The following is a 25,272-nucleotide window of genomic DNA, read 5'->3' as shown; positions in this document are numbered from 1 at the left end:
TGTAGTCTCCATATATTTTTCAGCACAAAATGAAACAACTCTTCAATTTTTTAGCTTTTGTTTTGCTGAAAGAAATTTGAGAACGCTCTTAAAAAGAGTAACTGTCTGAAAACAAACAAGAAAATATAGAGAAAAAGCATTTTGTTTTCTGAATTTATAACTAAACAGATATAAAGGTATGATGCAGAGTTTCTCTACATAATACAATAATTGTTTGGGTAAAATATATAGTAGCATTTTATTGAGTATGTTGGGGAAATGCCAAATAATTGTGTGATACTAAATACAGGGCAATTCCACTGAATTTTATACAGTATCAGTTGTATTTTCTGTTAATATGGTCAGTACTGTTCTAAAATAGTTGCAAAATTAGCAACTTTGTTTCTTATTGATAGTACTTTTGAGCTCGTTTTAATGCTGGAGGCAAAGAACAGGTTGACAGCTTTGGGTTTTGGCTGTTACACACTAATACATCAATGGAAAATATTTACAAAACTCTTTTTCCAGTAGAATAGCTGAATTTCATGCCAAAAAGACCTAATGAAGAGAAGAGGGAATAGGACAAGCTAAATAAATAATGTGGCTGGTGTTTGATTAAAACAACCAACCATCTATGTAATGATTCAAACTCAACTCTTTAAAGTCAGCATTGCTTATAACTTTGACATTATGCAAATCACAGACATGAAGTACAACAAATACTTTAAGATATTAGTTATTTACCTGACTGATTTTTTTTTTTTTGTATTATTGAATTGCCACTTTGTTACATGCTTTGTTATGCATGTTATTTTATCAGTGTCATTTGAAAAATGTTTGATATGAAACCAATTGATTCTGATTCTTATGGGTTTTCTTTTTTCTTTCTTTACTCGATATCAGATGGCATGAAGATATTATTAATTCCTTTTTTTTTTTTTTTTAAACCATTAAAAAGAAAAAAAGGCATGTTCCCCACACAGTGAAAATTGGGGAAAACTATAGCTTGACAACAGGGTGTAGTGAATCCAGGTGCAAGCCAGGTTGTTCTGAAAGTATCTTACAGTTATATATGAGAGAAGAACAGAGGAGAAAACAAAGGTCTAGATATGACTTCTAAGACCTTTATGGCAAGTAGAGAAAATATGACTCTCCAGATAAATTAATTTTAAAAATATATCAGTTTTTTGGTTGAGAAGTTTCATCTAATGTCAGTATATGCTCAGTGCTTCAATACAGTGTTAGCAAGCCAGGCTACAACCTAGGTCATGATATATAAGAATTAGAATGTCAGGTTGAAGAGAGTCAATAGCCAGAGTACATTTTTTTTCATGATTGTTTACACATTTTAATTCATTAACTAGTTTTCTGATTCCTGTTTCAGTATGGTACAAATATTTGCTAAAAAAGAATTTTACAAAGCTGAATAAGGACTACAGTGCATTTTGTAGACCAAGTGCTTAGGTCTACCTGTGCTAGAATTTGGAACTGTGTTAAATTATTAAGTACTAGCTTAGAAAAATAAAAATAATTTTAAAAAATAACAAAAACACCTCCAAAAGGATTTTCTTCATTGGTCAGGTTGAAGAAGTCAAAAGCCAGCCATTCTTACTCGACTGGGAACACTCAACACTTTAAAGGAGTTTTTATATCTCAGAGTCAGCCCAGTGGTAATACTTTTGACATTTATTGAAAAACAAAACAAAACAAACAAACAAAATAACAACAACAACAACAAAAAGAAACAAAAAACCACTGTTCCTCACCCTCTGTCTCCTGCAGGTGACCACTGAAAAGCATAAGTCATTTCTGGTGCCTTGGATATTGTTTCACACAGTTCATAGGATCAAAAGTGCTCTTCTGGTTGTGAAATTCTGGACACTGAAATGTTGCTCTGTATTTCAGGACATTAAGTTATGTTTCACTAAAGCCTCATCCTGGAAGTAAATATTCAGAAAGTTGTAGGAGCCAATTCATTAGCATTTGGCTTTCATTTTAAATGACAGCCACTCCACTGAAATCAGTGGAGTTACTTTGGTATCAAAGATACCAAGGATTAGTATGGTGAATCTGTACAAGTGACCCTTTCTTCCTAGTTGTCTTAATCCTTAAGAGCAAATCTATACAATTCTACACATAAGTAGTCCTGACAGTAGTAGTTCTGATGTCACTGTTGTTCTTGAAACCAGAAGTTGTGGTCCAAAAAGTGCGGTATTTAAGCTTGTTTATTCCTCTTCTTTAGCACAGTTTTCTTCAGTTTATAAGTTTTTCTTGTAAAATAAAGAAATAAGCAAAAGATTTATATATTGTTGTATGCAGAACTGAAGAATGTGTTTGAGATTCTTTTTCATCTCTGAATTCAATTTTCTTCACACTTAGCTTCTCCTCTCAAGAAATGTGGGTGTTAGACTGTATGTGAAGAAACTCTTCTGATGAGGGAGGTTAGGGAAGACTAAAGGGGCTTGTAGCAGAAAGCTGGCTGATAAATGCATTTAGAGGTGGGATATGAAGGAAAATACTCAGTATGCCAAAGCAAACTGTTTCTGCAGTACCCATTTGACCTATCGAGGAAGGGTGCTTATGTGTTACGAAAGCAAAAATTTTCTGTGACATCCAAAAAATGAAAAGGCCTCCTGACAGACAAATGATAAAGGGAACTGAAATCTCCAAAAATGGATCCAGTTGCAAGTTGCTGTTTGTGCTATGTGTTTGTGGTTTTTGTTTGTTTGTTTTCTAAATAACTTTTTTCTAAACTCTGGCTCAATGAGCTAAGTTTTAAGATACCTACGTATTTTCTGACCTCAGTTGATTTTACAGAATTTAGCAGTGTTTGTGTAGCATAAAAAGCCTGAAAAACAAGTGACTACAAAGAAAAGTTACTTAATGTATTCTAAATTAATACTCATTTTTTCCAATTCCTATGAAAACAAGTCCTCTTACACTCCTGATTTAACTTGAGTGATTTAGTATGACTACACCCATTTAATAAGGAGGTTGCACAGTAAAAATAATGTGCTAGCATAGAAACCTCCTGTTACCTCCTTTTGCCCTCACTTAAAATACATCTTTCTTATTTTCTTTCAATGTATATTTTCATTAAGCTCAAGAGAGGTCTCATGGGTGAAACTGAGAGCAGAGTTTGGCCTTAGGTGTTCATTTCATAGAGGTATCTTGTCAGCTACATTTAGTATTTGCATTTGGGATCAAAATGATACAATATCCTTTTATTTCAAAGTTTTCCATAGTTGCTTTGCTCCTTGTCAGTCAGTTCTCATACTCTAATCACAGGGTTCAAGCAAGGAGTACCATTAGTAATGTTTTGGAAAGAGTACTACAATAAGACCTGTAGAAAAAAATCTTCAAATATTTCATTAACTGAAGCAGCATTTATTACCAGAAGAGCCCTTCTAACCATTGATATAATTATTCTGCATAATGACCTTACAAATATATTGTGTCAAGCCACAAAATGAAAACTTTGCAGAGTAGCCCAATATTCTCAGACTTTGTATTAAAATTTGAGTTTCATAATCTTAGTCTCCTCCTCACTCTCACACACGCCCTCACACTCACCTGCCCACATACTCATGCACACTTACACATTTTCTTACTTTTCAATCAAAAAACAAATGAAAAAGTTCTTTGCTAGAAATGCAGGTGGAATTGTCGTACTGTTGCCATTTTGAAATGAATGAAGAATGTTAATAAGCTCCTTAATGTTCTTTATTTTCTAGATTCAGAATGTTACAGTTACATTTCTTCCAGATGTTAAGAGATGTTTAGTTAATGTAGTTGCTTTTGATATTTTTTTTCTTTTGAAACATTTTCTTTTGAAGTGTTCTTTCATTGTCAGGGTTGTGTTCAAATTTCTGAAATTTGAGTAGTTCTTTGGAGTGTGAATGCAGAGACTTAATCTGGAAACAGAATTCAGCTTCTGTCCCACAATCAGACCCACACTGCCATTAGTACCAGGTCTGTGTAGTCATAGACATGCAAGTCCATTGTTACCATTTAACCACAATATGTCATATGTCAGAGTATACTTCAGAGTTTAGACTAGATTTTTGTTTTGTTTTGTTTTTCTGGTTGTATGCCTCTTGCAGAAGACCAGGTGACTTTTTTTTTTTTTTTTTTTTAAGGGTGCTTGATGATGAAAGAATGGCATTGAAATATCATTGACATCTTTGAGCTGCAAGGTGTGTGTATAGCCAGCCTATAGCTTAATTCAAGCTTACTGTCTAGTAAATGCAATCATTTCTGAAACCTGGATTTTTCTAGTCTCAAACATGCATAGGATTGCAAGGACTAATTTATCCAACTGGACAGCTATTTGAGAAAAATCATTCAAATAGCATTTTTTTTTCCAGTAAGTTGTACAACAGTGATGTTTGTTGTATGTTTAAAGGTGTTGCTTCAGACTGTTCTATTTCTGCAGCAAACTAAAAATATCAGGTAGATTGGGGAGGCACAAAGTAAAGGAGAAATAACTTTCTTTAGATGTGAAATTGATGTTAAACTTCACTGTGTAAATAAAGAGAAAACAGGGAAAGGAAGAGGAAAAATCAAAAACAAAAACATGGAAAAAACCAAGCATTTTCTAACACACAGACTTGTTTATCCCAAGACAAACACACAGGCTTTGTGAATCTTCATAACTGCAATAGAATTAATAGCATGATGCATGCTCACCTCAAACAAAAACTATGGTCCAGGAAGCCAAGTGAATACGGTTACTCTTTGACATAACCAGGCAAGGGACAGTAAAAGATGGGGCAGAGGCTGGAACTCAAGAACACATGGCAATAAATTCCTCTTCTGTGATCAGGTAAAGAAGCACTTGAAGACCTGGAGCTATGAAAAGCTAGTTATAACAGAGAGAAGAAAAATAGTGTTTAACATTAATAAAAACACACCACATATAGAAAATTTGGATATAACATGGAGTTGCAGGCCACAGAAGAAAAATCAAGGTGAAAAGCACCTTGTGTGTTTGGTCTTACCAAACATAACAATGACCCCAAAATTCTTTCTCAGTTTGGGATACGAAAGTATCAACTTCAACATCATTTTCCTCCCAAGGTAGATTCAAGTTACTGACATCTCACCAGATCCATCCACACTGACTTCAGGACACAGAGGGGCAGTGGAAAAATATGCATAAAACCTGAGGAAAGGGCAGATGCCAGGAAGCTTTTATACCATTATTTTAACTGTATTATTGTGACTTTTCTCTGTTACTGTATTCTTGTTTCATTACTCTTTTTTTCCATGTAATCCTAATTACACAGCAAATCTGGACTAATTCTGTGACTAGATTAAGATCACAATTACACTAACAGGAAATTAATGGTTATGTATAAGATGTTTCATTTCTGCCCATAACAAGACTTTCAGCATAAGAGATGGAATGTTATCAGTTTCCTATACACAAATTATTGACAACAGCTAACTTTAGAAAAAAAACTTTCAAGATAAATGGTGAGTTTTCCACCTCTTCAGCACTTCCAGATCACAACAGAGTGCTTTTCCAGAAGGCAAAGTTTTCAACAGACACAATGTATGAACTAATTAACCGTAAGTTATTGGGTTCACTACAAATGTGATTCCATAACGTGATAATAAACTGGATATCAGACTGTATGATCCTACTGGTCATATCTGACCTTAAATTCCATTAATGTTATGTGGAAATGGTGTGTGTTTCTTTAATGGGAACTTCTCCATCTGCTTCTGCCATGAACTGCTGTACTCTCCTGGGCGCTTGCAATGCAATCAGTTCAGCTTGAGTAACACTTGTGACTGCTGACTATTCTGGGACTTAAAGGCAGCATAATGGTTTGGGCTTTTTGGGTCTATAGATTGCATCCTTGCAAGAAGAGTTTTATAATACTTTTAATTGACCTATTGAAGAAAAAAAAAAAAAAAAAAGAAAGAGAGAAAAGAAAAAAGAGGTCAGATTAAAAATATTTTAAACTGCATTTTTCTCTAAATTCCTTATAGATAAGTGTGGTTAAGGGGCAAATACACTGAAACTTGTATTTTTGAAAAGTTTATCATTATCACATTCTCATCCTTTTAGCAGATGCATTTATTATTTTATTGCTCAACTATTTTTTTTCTTGTTAAAAGGTTTAAAAAGCCAGCATGCAAAGCAATGATAAAGAAGCTTTTGTTGTGTTGATAAAAAAAAAATGATAAAAAAGTTCTTGTTGTGTTTTTTTCTTCTTTTAGAGAAATCTTTTCAGACTACTCCTTGATATTTAGAAAATAGATGGTATTTAAAAAGTTAAACTCTAATTGCAACGAAGAGTGAATGATGATCAAATTTAAAATTAAATTATGTTTGCAGAAGTGTCTTGATATCTTGTTTTGCAAAAGATTATATTTCTTCATTGTTAAAATCCTAACAGTAATCAATGGTGGCTGAATGTGTTCTATTAAGTTTTAAATTACTTTCCAATTCTCCTCAGCTAAAAACAGTATACACTGTGAAAAAAAGAATTGAGAAAGAAGTTTAATTTGAAAATCATGCGTCTACTGTAAGTGTAGTTTTCACATGGTTATAAAATTGCATATAAAATTTGGAGACATTGTTTTGAGATTAACATCATGATGATGGTAGTTGACACAGGCTCTTCCATTCCCTTTCTAATGTCAGAGTTGGACAAGAGTAAGTCAAGAGTTCATGGAGTTCACGTAGTCAGTCTAAAAGGGATCTGCTGACAAAACTAATAAGGATAATATCCAAGTTAGTTGTGCCACAACTAATTTTAGTGTTTATAGTAAAACTTTTTAAGTCATACTTTCTGCAGGCTACAATGGGTTGCTTATTTTCCAGAGAGTGACACAAAAATTACTATAGGACTAGAGAATATTCCCCTTTGTTTCATAGGTTATCTTCTGTCCATAGCTGTTTTACTATTTCTAAATCATCTGTGATGGATGTTAATATCCAGTCTGTGTAGCCTCTGAATATTTATAGCAGTGGCAATCCTGTGATTTTACATTGGAATTTAATTATTTGACTGTCTATTTTGAAAGTTTATCATCTGTTTCATTCTGTTAAAACAAATCTGTTTTTTTTTTCTTCAGTTGCAATTTTTTTTTATTATTTTTAATTCTCTTCTGACATTTCAAATAGCATAGGAAAATGCTATGTAATTGTAAAGACCAGCAATGGGGAAAAACAGAAAACTGAGCACATGCTTTTTTTTCCCATGATATTTAAAGGGTGTTTGAAGAATAGAATATACAAGTCAATTTAGAAGAGGAGAAAAGGTTTGGTCAGGAAATAGAGGCAATATATACCCGAAAACTTTCTGTCCAGATAAACAACAGCTAGAATTGCACATTAAAAGTACTAACAAAACGAAATCTGAGCAAACATGAAAGAAGAGGTTGAAACTGTTAAAATCCTTACTTTTTTGTCCCTTTTTGATGAAACTTCATTTAAAAAAAAAAAAAAAAAAAACACTGGGAAAGAAGAAGTCTCTTATTCAATAGTAGAATGCATTTGTACAGGTATCTTTGTATTTCTGGTTTAAGAAGTAGGTTGCATAGCTGTGTGGGAATGTATACTGTTTAAGATGCCTCACATAGAAATTGTGTGATTTCTAGAAACAGAGCTTCGTGAAGGTTTAAGGACAGTTTCCTGCCAACATCTAGTAAAGGAACATAAAGATGTCACGGGAATCTTGTGAGCCCTACTCCATCTGAATCTGGCAAAACCAGTTTTTATTATTATTATCATTATTATTATCATCATTATTATTATTAATAATAATAATAATAATTTATTTTTTTGTCATGGCTCAAACTTCCTCCTTCATTCTCATCCTCCCCACTAGGGGTATGAGGGCTGTGGTCAGTCCCTCAGAGCTCCTCTCTGCAGCTCCTTCCTCCTCACACTTTTCTCCACTGTAGGTCCGTCTCACAGGCTGCAGGGGCACCTCCTGCCCTCCTCCTCCTCTCCCCTTGCTGTCTGTGCAGCTCCATTCCCCTGCCAGGCAGTGTGTGTATATATATATACACATACACACACATATGCGTGTGTGTATATATATATATACACATATGCATGTGTATTTATATATATGTATATATATGTGTGTATATATCTATTGCTGTGTAATATATCTGTGTATATATATATATACATATATACACACACACTGCACAGCAGGGGGCAGTGAGAGGAATGGCCTTGGGGGGAAAAAAAAATATATACATTTTCCTTGAGGTGCCACCATCTTGGCTGTGGGGCCTAGTTGTGCCCTGCCATGGGGCTGTTGGGGCCCGCACGGGGCAGCCCCAGCATCGCCTCACGCAGCGACCCCCAGACCCGTGCCACTGCCTGGGTACGTGTGCCCTGCACAAAGTATCAGGTTAACTTGTGTTTGAACTATTCTCACTCTAGCCATGAGAAGATGTAATATCTCTACTGAGCTGACTAGAGCAGCAATACAATGCAGCTTCACTTATAGCTCTCAGATGGTGAGTTTATATTCTTAATTAAATGTTCATGAGGGGTTGGGTGGAGTCAAAAATATGAGCAGGTTACCTAAATGATGGCAGAAACGAGGAGTATTTGTGAGGGAACAGCAACTCTACTGAGTGTTCTGACTCCTGGGACAAGGAAGGAGGCTACCTTGCAATTATCTGAGATGTGAGAAATATATTATAGCAATAAAGTATAAATAATAATGAAATAGGGGCATTCCAGAACTGCTGAATAATTTATACTGTTGTTGAGCACAAAATAATTACTTCTGAAAATCTTCAAAAGTTAAGCTGCCCTTAATTTGAAAAATTAAAAGATAGGCTATTACATTGGCATTGTTTTTACAATGACAATTTTATTTGTGTTCTCAAAATACCCATTTTCAAAAAAAAAAAAAGACTAGAAACTTCGTTAGGATGCACAACAGGCAAGACTCCATAAAGTAAGTAGCTAGGGAATTAAAACACCTGTGTTGTTCGTCAGATAAAGTTTCTTTTTGTGCACTTGCAGATGTAAGAGTGACTTTGCATTTAGCTGGCACTGGGATTGGAACAAAGAGAAAATAGGTTTTTCCCATGATACTCATTGCCAATTACCTCTCTGATTTGAAGCCAGGTGGGAACTTTTCTGCTCAAAGTATCTATCAGGACGATAACTGCTTTACCTGGTAGGAGAGACGAGCTAGCCAGAACACCAGTTTAAATCTAGTATGCAGTACCTTCCTGGTGGATGTGAAATAGAAGCCCTCTTCCTTCCAGTTGTGATGTTGTCTGAGTGTTTTGCAGCACTTCTGGGGGAAACATAGATTATGAGGTCTGCTAAAATCCAGAATGGTTTTGAAAATACATACGCTAAAGACAGAAGAATGCTCTTAGAAGGCCAGGACTGTTTAAAGTTGATACTGAATTGCCATTTGGTCCATAGTTTTGATTCCTGTGTGAAGTCAAAGGCACAGTAAACTTCTGCTTTAAATTCTGCTTCACTGGAAGCCTATTTAGGGATCAGACTTGGAGCTTTAATTACAAATACCTTTATTATTATTTTTTTTTATTTTCCCCCATTTCTGAAGCTTTAACTCAATGAATAAGGAACACTGCTCTTCACCTTTTCCACAGTGAAGAGAGAGTTACTCAGAATGAAGCCCTGACCCGCCTGTAAGGCATCTCAGTGCTTCCTCCATTTGCATGAGTGTAGCAGTAAGTAGTCCCCTCTAATTTTGTGAATCTTTATCTTAAAAGGGATATGTTACCGTCCACTCATTTATGTTGCATAATTGTGCTTTTATTTCAGGAAATCATAGTCTTGAGTCATAAGGCTTAGTATTTTTCAGTAGAAATAGTTGAGATGGTAGAAGATTTCAGGTAGAACTCAGCCTAGTTTGAAAACACAAGATACTCAAAAACATCTTTACGGGACAGTGTTGTTTCTTTTAGTAACTTGTTTTGGCAGAAAGTACTGGTCTTCTTAGAATGAGTATGTACTTTGAAGTCTTCAAGTGAGGAAATGAGTACCAGAATAGACTTTCGGTGGGTGGGGGGTAGAATTTGGTGAAATATCCCATAAAGCGAGGACAAGGGCATGTTTTGGTTTTCCTGCCTCAGTTGGGTTGGTGTTTTTGCCATAACTGCTTGTAATGTGGGTCAGAAACAATAGCCTGTACCTGAATTACGTTTAGGTAAAGTTGAACCTTAAGAAAAGATTATGCAGAATGGGATGCACAGTCTTTAGCAAGGCATTATGTAATCGTAGTTACTTGTAAAAAAATAAAAATAAAATAAAATAGTCTTTTCAGTTGTTAATCCTTCAGCTTTCCAGAGGAAATTATTTATTGGAGGCAAATATTCTTTGTAGTATAATTTTGTCATTCCCTTGCTGTAACGTGTCCCTGAAGATGTATTAAGTTATATTGATCCAAGAATAATTAGACTCCTAACCCTCATGTTGGTTATTGTTTCATGGGAAAGAGCCATTGTGTTCTGAACGACTATTTTTACCTTAATTTTAGTTTTCTTTTTCAACCTGACAAATGTTTTTTTTGAGGGAAATGAGAATATTAAGAGAAAATAGTTTAAATCTTTTATATTCATTCCTACAAATACCTTAGTTAGTTTAAAATATTTGGAACGCTCACCTGAAAATCTTTACTTTAAATTGTTAATACAGAACCCCAGTCTACATAGAGAACTTTGGGAATAAAACTACAGAAAATAGATACTAGCAATGGGTAGGACAAACGAACGGGAAAAATCTCTGTAGTGGAAGAGAATTATGCCTGATTAAAATATTCAGAAATTCATGAATTACTTAGAAGAGTGCTCCAAGAGGCTTGTCTGTAATAAACAGTTAATGTGTGTAAGACTAATCAATGTAATTTTCAGAGATGGAATACACCTGCTTATTTTTCTTTTTAATTAGGGAATGCATCGTCATCCAAATGGTTAAGAACAGTCGCTGGGTCATGTTTTCTGTAATAGTTAGCTTATTAAAAAAGCAATCAAATGATTTTTGTTAAACATGGACCAGAACAGCAAGTAATTTCTTATTATTAAGTTGCAAACATAATATATCATTATGGCCATAAGCTCTTGTAATATAAATAGTTATCTGCAGTCCTCGAGCACCATGCAGTTAGCCAATTTGGCATAAAGCTGTGCAAGGTTTGGATGCTTGCTCTAGATTTCTGTCCATGATAAACTTTTTTTTTCTTTTTACCATTACTTGGTCACATGATAATAAAACTTTATGGATGCTTTTTGATATTTGCTGAGTGCTTTCCATAGTTAGTTCTAATATTTGCTTTACTTTGTTCAACTGATGCAATCAGGAAAGGTGTACTGGTCTGATGCTTATTTACAAAAAAAAAAAAAAAGTGATGCTGGGGTATTGTAAAACAGAATTGCAATCTTCAAATTAAAGCTTTGATTCAGATATTTCTGGGGTAAACCTAGTAGTTACATAGAAACAAAGGTAAATGGAGAGTAATAGCCTAACACATCCACTTAAAAAAAAAAAAAAGTACTAAGATGTTTCATACATATAAAAAAAAAAAAGAACTGGTGAAAGAAACATAAGAGGAAGAAGAAAGACACTGTATATCTTGTCAGTGTATGCAAATATCTTCTTCTGAACCTCCTGAATAAAATAATACAAGTCTGTAATGAAATTATGTATTATGTCTTCTTTCCGTATTTTAGTTTTCTAAGGCCACTTCTGTTGTCTAAAGAGAAATAGAAAATGCATTGCATTTCTGTTTTCACGATTGATGGATGGAGTCTCTTCCGTTTTTTCCAGCTATTTCAGTCTGTGTGGTTCATTGTGAGAGTTATATCATAGAATCTCTGAGTTGGAAGGGACCCACAAGGATCACTGAGTCCAACTCCTGGGTCCCAAAAGGACCATCCAAAAAACGAAAGCAGACCATGTGTCTGAAAGCATTGTTGAAACACTTTTTGATCTCCGGCAGGTTTGGTGCTGTGACCACTTCCCTGGGGAGCCTGTTCCATTTTCTCTCGGTGAAGACCCTTTTCCTTATATCCTGCCTGACCCTCCCTTATCCTAGCTCCATGCCGTTCCCTCAGGCCCTGTCACTGTCCCCAGAGAGCAGAGATCAGTGCCTGCCCTTCGGATCCCTTCATGAGGAAGTTGTGAACTGCGATGATGTCTCCTCTTCTCCAGGCTGAACAATCCAAGTGACTTCAGATGCTCCTCATATGTCTTCCCCTCTAGACCCTTTACCATCTTCATTGTCCTCTATAACTAAGACATCCAGGATCATGTAATCCATTTGAGTTCTACTCTAATATTGTTGTCTCATCTGTAGTCTTCCCTGGTGTGGGATCATAAGCAGTTCCTGATGGACATGCCTCAGACACAGCTGAGCTCAGGTAAACCAGCACAGGCTGCAGTGCACCTGACTGAGGAGGTACATGGACTGCCATTTGCGAGGGAGATGGTGGCAGTTTAGTTGAACAAGGATTGACTTGAAACTAAGCCGGTAATACTTCAATCATCAAATGCAGAAACACTTGTTTTTAATAAGAAATACTGTGTGGTTTCATTATATGAAACTTGCTGATTCAGTTTCTGTCCTGATTCATGACTGAAGCAAACCTGAGACCAGGAGACATTCCCAGAGAAGGTCATTCCCAATCCAAGGCACAGGAGTTTTTGAAAACATTGCAGCCAGCATTTTCCAAAGGGATCACTTGTATGTTAGGATTCTGCATATGGATTAAGTAACATTGATCTTCAGTAGGAAATAAGTATGCATAGCTGAAAAGCTCTCCTCTTTGACCCAGGTATAGATGATCAGAAAAAGCTTTGGAAAAGCCTGTTCTAAAACACTTTTAATCAAAATCCCAAAGATTAAAACTGATTCCTGGAGCTTTGACGTTTCTCCTATTTGTTGGGTTGAAACTCAGCTTAAGAATAGTAATGTTATGAAAAGAATTTTAAAGTACTACGGTAGCAAGTATGCATTCCACTGATAAAATCTTACAAGTTGTGTTACATTGATCTATGTATTGTTTTGAAAGCCGTTTTTCTAGAGAAGGTCAGAACAGCTGGCTGTGTTCATGTGTATATATTAGTTGCTGTTAATGGTGTCACTGATGTAGTCATATATCTGTGTTTTTTTCTGACGAACTGTATTTATGAGTATGGTCTCAAAGTTTCTATTAAAGTCTAACCAGCATAATGATCAGAACACAAGTCTAACAGCATTACAAGAAACATCTAAACCATTAGTTTTCTCACATTTGGGCTGCTGTTACACTGATTAAGTCAGTCTGTTTGGTTCTGCAATCACTGGCTTGTGACTCTGAAGGTATTTGCATGCAGCTTTAAACTGAGTTTCCTGCACCTCACCAGCCATGGGACTGCAGTGTTGGAAGGTTTCCTGGCCAGTCTCAATTCTCAGTTATTAGACAAATATATTTGTACTCTTACAGATGACCTCGCTAGGCTGTCCTAAGCCTGAGCTCGATCCCATTTTGTCATGCCTGAGTGCTGCAACCTTGGCTGCCCACTGGCCTAGAGTTCCCACTTGGGAAGCTCCTCCCTCATGTGGGAGTTTGGAGCTCGCTTTTTGTGACTTTTTTTCCAGACATTGGAAGGTTTTGCTTGAATTTATATGAAGCTCAGGGATAAGGGACTCTGGCTAGTCCCGTGTTGTTCAGAAAGGTTTTTTAAGAAACCCAGTATGACTGGTAGTACAAAGCTGCATGCATGTTTTGCATGTCTAATACTTTTCACTCTATAAATATGCTGTCAAGCAAGGACAATACTTTGTCTTTACATTTCATGAATCTTTTACAGCTTCAGCACTGGAAAATAACAGTCTTATGCAAATGAAACAAAACCAAGCAAAATTAGTTGCTTTAGCTGTTCTCTGAAATCTGACCTACTTATGCACAGATGTACTGTCTGATCAGGCTGCAAGCAGAGGTGCGCAGATGCATCTGGAATTTTCTGGCTCCAAATTATATCCTAAAAGTAGATGTTTTAAACCTATGCTCATATGCAAATCTGAGTTCACGTTCAGCACATAGTAGCTTTTCTGCCTCTGTCATGGTCTGTTGCCCTGTGTGCCTTATCAGATGAGTTCCATATGGCCAGGGATTACTCATGTTAAACAGTCTAGAAAAAGTCTGCTGTGTAAGGCTGGAGTCGGGGAACATTTATTAGGCAGCAGTAAAATTTTATGTTCAGGGTGGTAAAAGAATTCAGTTTGCTGCAGTATCTCATTTTATTCAGATGTGATTCTAGTCTACTGTAGAATATTCTTGATAACGTAAAGCTGATACTAGAGCCAGTCCTTGAAATTTTCTTTCTCCCACCTGAGCTAATAGCAAGCTAACCATAACCAAGGCATTTTCTGTGAAGAGAAATCAAATGAAAGAAACAGTAACTTTCGAACATTTTCTGTTACTGACTAAAACTACGATAACTGGAGTATATCTCTTTTTATTCAACTGTGCAGTAACAGCAAGAAATTGTATATGTCTACGTACATGCACGTTTCCCCTCAAAACTCAAAAGCAAATTTTCTGAAGATTCACTTGTACGTAATTCAGAGATGATTTTTCCTCTGCTGCTAAAGTTCCTGGCTGACACTTCATTTTCCTGCCTGAGACTTCCAGACAGGAGACTAAGCTGAAGATCATGACTAGCCATTTCAGTCTAGGAATCTCTAGCTTTTCTGGCACTTACACACCACTTGTGCTGTGATGTGTGTGCATCAGTGTTTCAAGTTGACTGCTACTTTAACACCAACTCAGAAACTAGCAGTGTATACATTTAGTGTATTGTGCTTTTAAAATCTTCAGCTTTTGGTGGATTTCTGTAAAATGCTGATATCAACATTGATACTGTCTTGTATTGTTGAAAAGGGCCGAGACAGCACATTTAAATCTAAAGATATATCTCAGTTACAGTCTAGGTGTATTCTATTTGTCGGTTTGATGTTTCTTAACATTATTTCCTTTTTTTTTTTTTTTTTTTTTTCCAAGTCTCTGTGACTTGTTTAGTTTTGTCCTCGGAATCCATCTCTTCCCTCTCAGTTTTCTGGACTAGATACAACTGGAATTATTGGTGTGGCTTCCCTATAAGCAGGTATGGTTGGAAATCTTATACCAGGGAGCTAATTAGAATCATTTGAAGTGTGTTCAAGCCAGCCAAGTATTTCAGCTCTTCTGAGTCACAGCAAGATTTGTTTTCGAAGATTTATCACTAAATGGGTATTAACTGCTCTTTGTGCCGCCAAAGCTTGGTCACTTGATGGGCTTAATAGTCTGCTGGAAAGAGCTGGGTGTCTTTCCAAGACTCTGCCCATCAGATAAATGTATTTGTCCATTTATGTCCTTTTCCCAAGTTTGAGTAATAACATGGAAATGCAAAGAGGGACTGCTGGACGCTGGGTCACGTAATACCTTTCTATAAAGGGATATTTCATTCAGCACTGGAAAGCAATTTATCTTCAAAAATTATGTTCAGGTGTCATTTGGTACATGTTTGGGATGATTTAGTCTTACCGCTTCCATAAGTACTCACTAGTATAGTCTGAAGCTCTACTACTTGGCAACAGTAGCTGCAGCTTGCCTTGGTTTGCAGATTTCTTCACTCTTCCCTTCTGCTATCATCTCACATCACTTTTTTTCAAAGTCTTCTTAGATAAGCTATCAGCAAGTTCCAGGGCCATATAGGAAACATGACAGGCTTGCAAATTATGTCTTATCTTGTGTAGATGTACTCTTGTGACACCACAGAGTACACAGGATAAGACCTTTCTGTGTACCTTAGAGACCAGCAGTTTCTGCTGAAAATACAAGTGTGAAAAAAATGAAAGGATTCAAGTACTTTGTAGAAATGACTCATGCCCAGTTTGAAGTCAGGGAATCTTTCATGCGTCAGGCATGGCAAATCTCTGCTGCCATCACAGCACTCCTACAGCGTGTCTAATCATGGGTGACTGGGCTTGGGCTAAATGGACTCTCTCACATCAGAATTAATAACCTGGATTCAGAGGAAAGGCCTGGAAGTTTCCTAATAGCAAGGGATGTGGGTGTGGGTTCTGTCTTGCAGGGTGGAGGCTGTACTGAAGGGAGGACCCCACTAGGAATGTCCCCTTAGTATCTGCCAGCATGCCATGGGGAGAAGGCCTGGGGCTGTCAGGGCAGTATGGCACCTCCCTCCACAGGCAGCCCCAGCGAGGAGAGCGGGGTTGGGTTGAGGATGGTGGCCGCCTTTTTTATTTTTTTTATTTCTGGAATCAAGAAAGAATTTGAAATACAACAATGCATTTCCTTGACAAACTTTTATTCTCTGGCTCAGATAAATGGCAAGGGTTATTTTAAGGTCTTTTCTCATAAGGTGCTGTGATGCCTTCATCATTGCTGTTGGCAAGCAGCAATGTTACAGGAAAGACCATTGTGTCCATACCCATTTATTTACTCATTGGAGATGACCTGTGATGGGAGAAAATCTTTTACTACCTTTTTAAGAATGAATTTGAAAAGGGTGAATCTTCTCCTTCAGTAACTACAGATTGGAAGAAAACATCAGATATATTTTGGGTCAAAAAAAAAAGTACTTATAGTCCTTCTCCAAAAGCTGCTGAGTTCACACAGTAAAAAACTCTGTAAATCATTCCATGTTCTCTAGACGGTGTAAGAGTGATTGTTTCTTCAGCCTTCTGTAAAACTAGTGTAACATCCTTGACTTCAGTGGAATTACAGTTGATTTGTATAGGTTAATTGAAATTGAAAACAGTTGTATAGGTATGTGTAAGTATTACTAATGATGGGGTGCATGCTTAATATTTTTTTCTTCAGATAAAGTTCCCTCTTAAAGTGTCACTTTAGGAATCAGTGAAATTTGATGGGCTATAAAAAATTGATTTGCCATGGTGTGTACGTTACAAGGATTTATTGTAATTGAATAAAAGTACTCACTACAGTATATTGTAATGCATATTGGTTTTGGTGGTGGTGTGTTTTTTGTTTTTGTTTTTTTTTTTAACATTAAAATAGATATTTTTTTTTTTGACAGCAAGTGCATCACTGTCATAGCAATAATAAAATTTAGGACTGGTTATGATATTTCAGAAAGTTTTATAAATCTGGAATGATTCTACTTGAGTTGATGGAATTACCTGAGGTTAACAGAAATTTAAATATTGATTTGCTTTACATTTAAAACAGTGAAGCTGAGATTACTCTAATTTCAATGAGTATGAAATTTACTTTAGTCAGGTGTGCAATACATTTTTGTGATTGATATATTTATACTTAAAATGGCTATAAAAAGTCCACATGTACCTACTGGAATTTTAAATTTCTTTTCTAGGTTAAGATATATCAGTTAAGATTTTCTTAGATAATATTTACACAGACTTTGCTAGCAGAGCACAAGACTACTTTTTTCATGCTTCAAGCTGGTGAAAACACATGGCATAGAACCAAAGTAAATATACCTAGCATTTATATGGGCTTATTAGCTCAGGTGTAGTTAATGCTGATCACATCCCCATAACAATCAGTCAAAGCAGACAAGCATAATTGACCTGTTCAAAGCATGGCAAACAGAGACCAGATCTAGGAAAGCTTAAATCCCTGCATCAAGTTATTACATTATATCAAGTATTAAAACGAACCACATACAGCCCCATGACAACCTTTTGATTTTCAGCACCAGATACTTCAGAGTGTTACACTGAGCTCTAGGTAAACCAAAGGCATCTATTTAGCTTTTATTCCTGTATATCTCCCTAGTAATTTCAGTTGGCTCAGAACTCACTTATGTTGGAAAATAGTTTACCTCTAGAGTGTTTGTGGCTTACATAATTCAGAATATCTCATACAACTGAAAGCTGGTTAGATACAGCGATCACTGAAAAATTTTTGCAGACTCTCTGTAAACTGATTGCAAACACATTTTATCACTCTGACTTCTTTCCAGAAAACAAACTGTTCTGAGCTACTAAGGGATCCTACTGTTAGATTCTTTTTTTTTTTTTCCTCCAACAAAGTTAATGTGAATTAGAGATACACAAGAACTAAATACCACAGGGAATTAATATATATATATATATATATTCTATTTTGTCAGCTACTACTGGAAGGCCTGAGTTGCTTCATAAAGATTTTTATTAAATATTTCTGCCTTGAATATTGTCTATACAGTGCTTAGCAACTGGCCAAAATAGAGATGTGTATGGTCTTGATAGGCTTAATTCAGAGTTCAGCACAGTATAAATCTAGGGGCAGTTTGATTAAACTTGATGATATGCCATTTGTGTAGAGCTGGCAAAATGGCAAGCTCTACAAAAGCTATAATTCTATAGAAGTTATAATTTACCTAGTTAATTTTAGGCACTTTGTTTGTTTGTTTGTTTTTTTTCTCAGAAACAGTATATTCAAATTATCATGGTTTTGAAGCATAAATTGTTGTAATGCTACTGTTGTAAATTACGCTCAATCTGTAGTTGAATGACTAGTGTAGTTCTTCCAAGTTTGTCTTTTTCTCCCAAGTGACTGTTTAACTATAGAATAGTAAGTACCAGATGTCTCAATAGCAGGCCTTGAATGAGAAGTGTCAGTTAAGCTCAGCTAAAACCAATACTTTAATATCAGTGCATATTGACATTATAGTCACAAGTCTGTGTTACTTGTTCTTCTCCTTACCCCTTCCTTACCCCTTTCTTACCCCTTCCCTTCCCTAAAATCTGAAATTTGCATTTGCTTTAAAACTACAAGACTGAAAAAGTCATTTGCAACAACAACAAAAAAAGCAATTGATTTTTTTTTTTAATTTACCTGAATGATATGAAGCACATAAACTCTTAGATTTTATGTATTTTACTCTTAAGCTTCTATGTGGGCCTGTGTTTTTACTTAGATCTTTTGGGAACGGTTTGTGATATAAGTAGTACTTTAGTTTTTTAATAACCTAGTTTGAGTTTTACTTTGTTATTAATGCTATGTTAACAAATTATTACAGACTTATTTATACACACATACATTAGTACTCTATCAGTCTGTTACTACTTATATTAAACCACATACTTACACTTAGTTTCAGAAAGTGTTTTTTCTCAAGATTACTTTTTTTTTTTTTTTTGGGTTGTAAATCAAGTCACTTGCAATCTGCAGAGATAGTTGGATGTATCAGCAAAAATCTTTTTCCTTTTGTGTCTATGTAATCTCAGAACTACAGAAGCCTGTAACTGATAAAGCAAGGGAAAAAAAAAAATTTGCTCAGAGTTTAGAAAGTGGGGGGTAGGACCTAGAGATGTGTTGTGGTCTATTGCCCAGGAAGAATGTGCACAGTATACTAGGTTAGCAACTTTTCAACTCTTTGGTTTATTGTTCAAAGCTGTCCTTCAGTTTTGCAGTATATCAAACAGATAATCAATATATTTTGCACTTGGTATGTTCTATATATGGCAAATGCAAATTTTTGCACCTAGGGTGGACTAATCCCCTCTGGTAGGATAAGGTGAGAACTTGACTTACCGGGAAGCTGCTCCAGCTAAAAGCTGAAACCTGGAGGTCCTGATGGACAGTCAACTGAACAGGAATTAGTAGTGCACTCTGACACTGGCCTGTATTAACAGGAGCATGGCTGCTAGATTGAGGTAAGCGATTATTCCCCTTAGTGAGTTCTTGTTAGACCATAAGGATATTAATGAGTCCAGTTTTGCTTTGCTCCCCATCCAAATACATGCCCTGCCTTGAACAGAAAGTTGGAATAGAGGTCTAACTGAGCTCCCTGCTAACCTAAATGATTCTGTAATTATGTTCTTTTAAAAATGTACAAAATCCTACAGTAGTTTCCTGTGGCAAGTTGACTGTTTCATTAACGTATTTTTCCTCGCTCAAATCAGATGAAAATAATGTTTTTGTTGGTTCTTTACTGACTGGCTTCCTAAAAACACAGGACTAAGTATCTAGAATGAGTTGTATTCTATTATGTGATGTTTGTTCATTGTGTTCTTTGGATATTGCAGATACTGACCTAATTCTCTTAAATCTTAAGACAGTCTTAAAGATTTGGCCATATTATGGGCAGAATAATGGTTCAGTACTTAAGAACCACTGATCAGAAACAGCAGTATTGGTTGTGTTTGTTGTTTTTATTGTTGTTATTTTTTTACAAGGGTTGTATTTTTTTTTTTGCATTGTATTGTAGTTTTGTATTGTTTTTATTGTAGTTTTGCATTGTAGTTGTATTTTTTTGTATTTGTATTTTTTTTTACAATCTGTTGTGATTTAGAACCACAAAAATCAATAGAGATGCCTTATGCTGTTTTTCAGTGACCCCTGAGAGGTGTGGAACCATGGTGATGAATTGCAGAAGTGTCTTCAGAGAAAAGTGACTAACAAGGTATTTTTGAAGATCTCTTTATCCGGGATAAAAATAATAATAATAAAAAAAAATCCTAATCCCAAAGGCCCTGGAAAATTCATGTTACGGTTTTGAAATTCATCTTCTCTGACCTTTCTACTTCAGATGTGATTGATCACTTGAATTGAATAAGGAATATTTTACCTTGATACCTCACCTTTTATGTTTAAAATATTACAAAGCACTTCATAAAGCTGTAAGTTAAATACTAATACTGCACTAAATGTGTAAGTAAATGTATCAGCAATTGTGCACTCATCTGTGGCTTATGCTCAGCTATGCACTTTAGAATTTCCTTTATTAAGAGGAATGCTCAAAAATTCATGCCCTAACCTTTGAAAGGAGTGCTTCGTATTACCACTGGAACAGCATAGATTTTAGAGACAGAGACTGTCTTGGTCCAAATGTACCTTTGAAAAGTAAAGTATGACTCTACAACTCTGTATGTTTTGGTCACAAAGCAAATGTTTGCACATGCAGCTGTCCATAAGGTTAGACAAAACAGTTGGCACAAGCAGGAAGATACTAAGAACCACACACTTGCATTATTTTCAGACTATGTTAAAGTGTGTTTTCTCCCTGTAGTCCCAAAGCCTGCCCCCTACCTATTCTGTTATGAAAGTAATTTAGGGTTTTAATTATTTAAAGAGACTAGGTCTATTAGAGCTGTGACCCAGACATAACTTACATAAATACACCCTGCTTCGTCATTTTACCTTCAAAGGGAAAAAAAAAAAAAAATCTTTTTTTTTTTTTGGATCAGCTGAATCAGTCTCTAGAGATGTTTGTTTTGTTGATTTTTTCTTTGTTTTGTTTGTTTGTTTGTTTTCTCCACAGAGTATAGAGTGAAACCACAATAACTAATTTCAAACTTCGTGCTTTAAGTTAATTGGTACAATGGACAATGATTGACTAGATATAGGTACAAAGCTTGTTGATGAAATTGGTTTTTGCAGGCATTGTGGCCTAGTCACGTCCTCTCTTGTATCTCATATGATGGTGAGGTTGTAAGACCCATTACAGTCTAGAGAAGATAGCTGCAGTGAATGCCTTGTGTGTTTGGTTTTTTTTGTTTGTTTGGTTGGTTGGTTTTGGTTATTCTCATCATCCTTTCCATTGTGCTTGTTGAAATGACCCAATCAGGTGAATTTGGGAACCTAGAAGATTGCTCTTCCTCTGTCTCTGGTACGTCTGTGGTGGTGGTCTCTAGGGCCCAGCTTCCTCCTACTCAAGCTCAGTTTCCTGGTCTCTCCAGTAGTAAGGCTGAGCCTCATAATCCTGATAGGCAGATTATAGAATAGTTTGGTTTGGAAGGGACCTTGAAGATCATCTAATTCCAACTATATATAAAATACATACATAATACATATATATCATGCACACACGTTCTAACGTGGGCTGAATTTGCTAAACATGGTCTGGTTAGATTGATTTTTCAATACAGTGCTTATCACAGTAATTATTAACAGCACATAAAGTCATTGGAAAACATGTCATGAAACAGTTTATGAAGACTCAGGGATGCATTCTGCCCTGTTTATTTTCATCCTTATATATGTTATATTTTCTATACACAGTTATGTTCTTGTTTGAGGTATATGACTTTTACCTATAGAAGTTGACATGAAAATTATAGAAAGCAGATAGTTTTATAGTAAATACTGGAGTAGCCGATGGACATTGATCTTTATCTATTATCTCTATAATCTGCCTTGATTAATCTTTCTTTTACCTACCCAAGCAAAATATTAAATTTACTAGTATCTTTGAGGCCATCCAGATAAGTCTATCAAAACTTTCAACTCACATCTGACTTAGGTACAAAGGTTAAGTTCAGCCTCAGGCCCACTGTTCTGCCACTGTTGCAGGGTAGAGTCTGAATGACTGAATCCACGCATGCAAACAATGAGAGAAAAAATATTTCAGGGGATACTAAAAGCAGATCGCAGATGAAATCTTCCATGTTATTCCACATGGCTTGGGTCCACAGTGCTACAGTAATGGCAGCTTCACAGTAGCAGGGGAAAATACAAAATAAAATAATTGGAAATTAAAGCACATTCTGCAGAGTAAAATAAGAGTAAATAAAGTTTAAGAAGTGGCCAGGCCTTTTCTTAAAGCAAAATGTTTGAACAGCATTGTAGCTTAGGGAGTCATGGACTCTGCTGAGCATCCTCTGGTGGTTGTTTATACAGAGAGCTGGATGCAGCTTGTTCCTGCTGAATCAAATTTATCCTTCTCTCCCTACCAGCAAGGGAGCTGCAGCTGTGGCTTGAGCTCTGGTTTTGGCTGTGCAAGACCCATCACCTGAGAGGGCAGAACATGAATCCTCATGTTGCAGGCTTAATTTTTGAAGCCAAGAATTTTACAAGGTTCTAAGAGGAACTGGAAATTTATATCAGTATTCAGGCCATCGTTGCACTTCAAGATTTAAGATGGAAGATTAATCCATAGTTCCCATGGGGGTCATATGCAGACTTCTGAAGCACTTGAGCTACCGTCACCTTCATACACAGGGTATAGGGTTCAATGAACCCAGACTTTGATACAGTACAACAATTATATATTCCTAACTCTTCCCTAAGGAATCAAGGTGGCTCACTGTGACCCTTAAAGTGAGTCAGTCTCGCTTGTAGATTATATCCTCGTCTGAAACCATCCTATATAATTAATGAGATTACTACAGGGCAACAATTAAGTGTCTTTTGCATGCTTAGATTGCAGAAGCATGACAGAACAGCTCTAGGGGCCTACTCTATAGAAAAATAACTCAAGTCCTCAGGCTGGTCAGAGGCTGTTCCACAACCACACAAGTGTTTGGGAGAAGAAGAAACAGAAAATTTACTCTTTAGCTGCAATAAGCAACTATTTCCAGCCCCGACAATTGCATTTTAAAAGAGACGTGTTAGTACAGGCTCAAATGTTTCTGTTCCATTAAAATCACAGTTAGGGTCCTGCATGTTTATAAAGCTGCACATTTGAAAGTTGACAGCATTTTGCCCTTTAAAATAAATAAATAAATAATTTAGAACTGGTACAGCATTATAATCTTTAGAATGCTATTATGGAAACATGAATAATGTAATTGAGAAGGTTAGCTATCTGCTTTCTGAGTATCTGTCAGTGATGCAGCAACAGCAATGTAAAAGTGATACACAGGGATGTCTGCAATGGTTTGAAGAGAAAGCTTGTGCTTTTTTTGAAGAAAAATGTTCCATTTTCAGTTTGTTTTTAATAGACATGTAGAATATGTATTTTGTAAATATTATAAAGACGACTATAATGTGATGTTGTGTAATTTGCATCCTATTTTATAGAGTTTTAGCACAAGTTCTTGTGCAACATGAAAACTGAAAATCAGCATTTTTGTGATGTAGGATAATTTTATTGAAATGTGAGTATTTAGATGATATAAAATGTTAGAAAGAGTAGTTTGAAACTCAGGCACTAACTACATATACTTCCAGAGCATCAGCTGTGACATAAACTCTAAGCTAATGTATGAGACTTGAATTGTCACCTCATGAAGAAGGGAAACATGAGAGGGCAAGATAACTTCAAAAATCAGAAGAGTCTATCAGATAGTCAGCACCTACAGAAGCACTGTTCTACTGGATTTATTAACAAGCTTTTTGAAAATGACAGAAATACCACCTTTTAATGTTGCAAATAACAAGTAAATCTATCTTTACAGGGACAAAACATTTTCATTATAGTGCAGAAAACAAAACCTTCCTACAAACTGACAGGAAGCAAGGAAAAGTAAATAACTGCTTAGAGACATGCAGCAGAAAAATAAATTTTAACAAGGTCAGTACAGAATTCATATCGTGCTGTAAACGCCACAACAAAATACTGCAGATGCACTGCTGACTGCCAGGGGTACAGCAGTCACAGCTGCCCTAAACACTTATTTACAATGTAGAAACTTCTGTAAGTGTTCAGTGAGTGATAATGAGGTTCCATTTTTATCAAAGGGATTCAAAACTTATATCAAAGAGAATGTCGTTAGGCACTGGAGCAACAGTAGAGGAAACAAGCCAACTGTGAGTGCAGAAGATAGAAATCAAACCACACAAAGCAATTTGGCTTGCTCAGCTGGGGTAGAAACACTTCAGGAGGGAAAACGGTGAAATTCTTTTTAGCTGGCTGATGGAAGTGCTCTGCACACAATCTGACTACAGAGATCAGCTCCTCAAAAGGAGCACTTACCTGTTGTAATGTTGTTACAAAGCAATCAAGAGAGGGATTTTGTCACTTAACTCTTTCAGGGCCTCATGAGAAATACCAAATTTACCTTCTGCAGGGAGCTGCCCTTGTGAGCAAAGGCAGAGACCTGGGTGCCCAAGAGTGTAATTTGTAGCTCTGCTGCAGCCTTGCCGAGTGGATTCAAAGAAAGTTCTTGCAGGACAAGCAGGTACTTGCCCAGTGCCACAAGGGAAGTGATTGAAGCAGGCAGGATCTGACCAGTGCACGTGTGTCCTGAGGCTTCAAAGACTGATGGCGGGGGGGGGGGGGGGGGGGGGGGGGGGGGGAAGGGTTGGAGGCAGGGGAAATTATCTAACAAGCCTTTATTATGTAAAGCAAAGAAAAGGCAGTGAAGGGATTGTGTAGTGAACCAAAATGTTATTTTGCCTATGCATGATGGAGTTCATTTAAGGTTGATATGAATACAACAAGCTAACTCTTCCTTGTTATGGGATGTTTGGCTGTTCATGTTTAATACTCCTTTAATGCAGCGTTTTGTTTGCATAAACTCTGTTGGTTCCTTTTCTTTATTTCTGCTACAGATAAAAAATACCACCAATCTTCTTTAACCCACTTCACTATTGAAGAATGGGGAGGTCAATCATGCTGAAAATTAGACAATATGCTTGTATATAATTAGC

At 36.2% G+C, this 25,272-nt stretch overlaps 1 long non-coding RNA gene across 1 annotated transcript; it reads left to right on the top strand.

The window, feature by feature from the left end:
• Positions 1-14,817: 14,817 nt before the first annotated feature.
• On the top strand, positions 14,818-20,383 carry LOC106036992 (uncharacterized). The gene is made up of 3 exons (XR_007169430.2): positions 14,818-15,091; positions 19,446-19,613; positions 20,293-20,383. It is a non-coding gene; the product is annotated as an uncharacterized lncRNA (long non-coding RNA).
• The last annotated feature ends 4,889 nt before the right edge of the window (positions 20,384-25,272 follow it).

The sequence above is a fragment of the Anser cygnoides genome, chromosome 1, assembly GCF_040182565.1.
Source record: "Anser cygnoides isolate HZ-2024a breed goose chromosome 1, Taihu_goose_T2T_genome, whole genome shotgun sequence".
Taxonomy (NCBI): Eukaryota; Metazoa; Chordata; class Aves; order Anseriformes; family Anatidae; genus Anser; species Anser cygnoides.
This window is presented reverse-complemented; position numbering and strand designations above follow the sequence as displayed.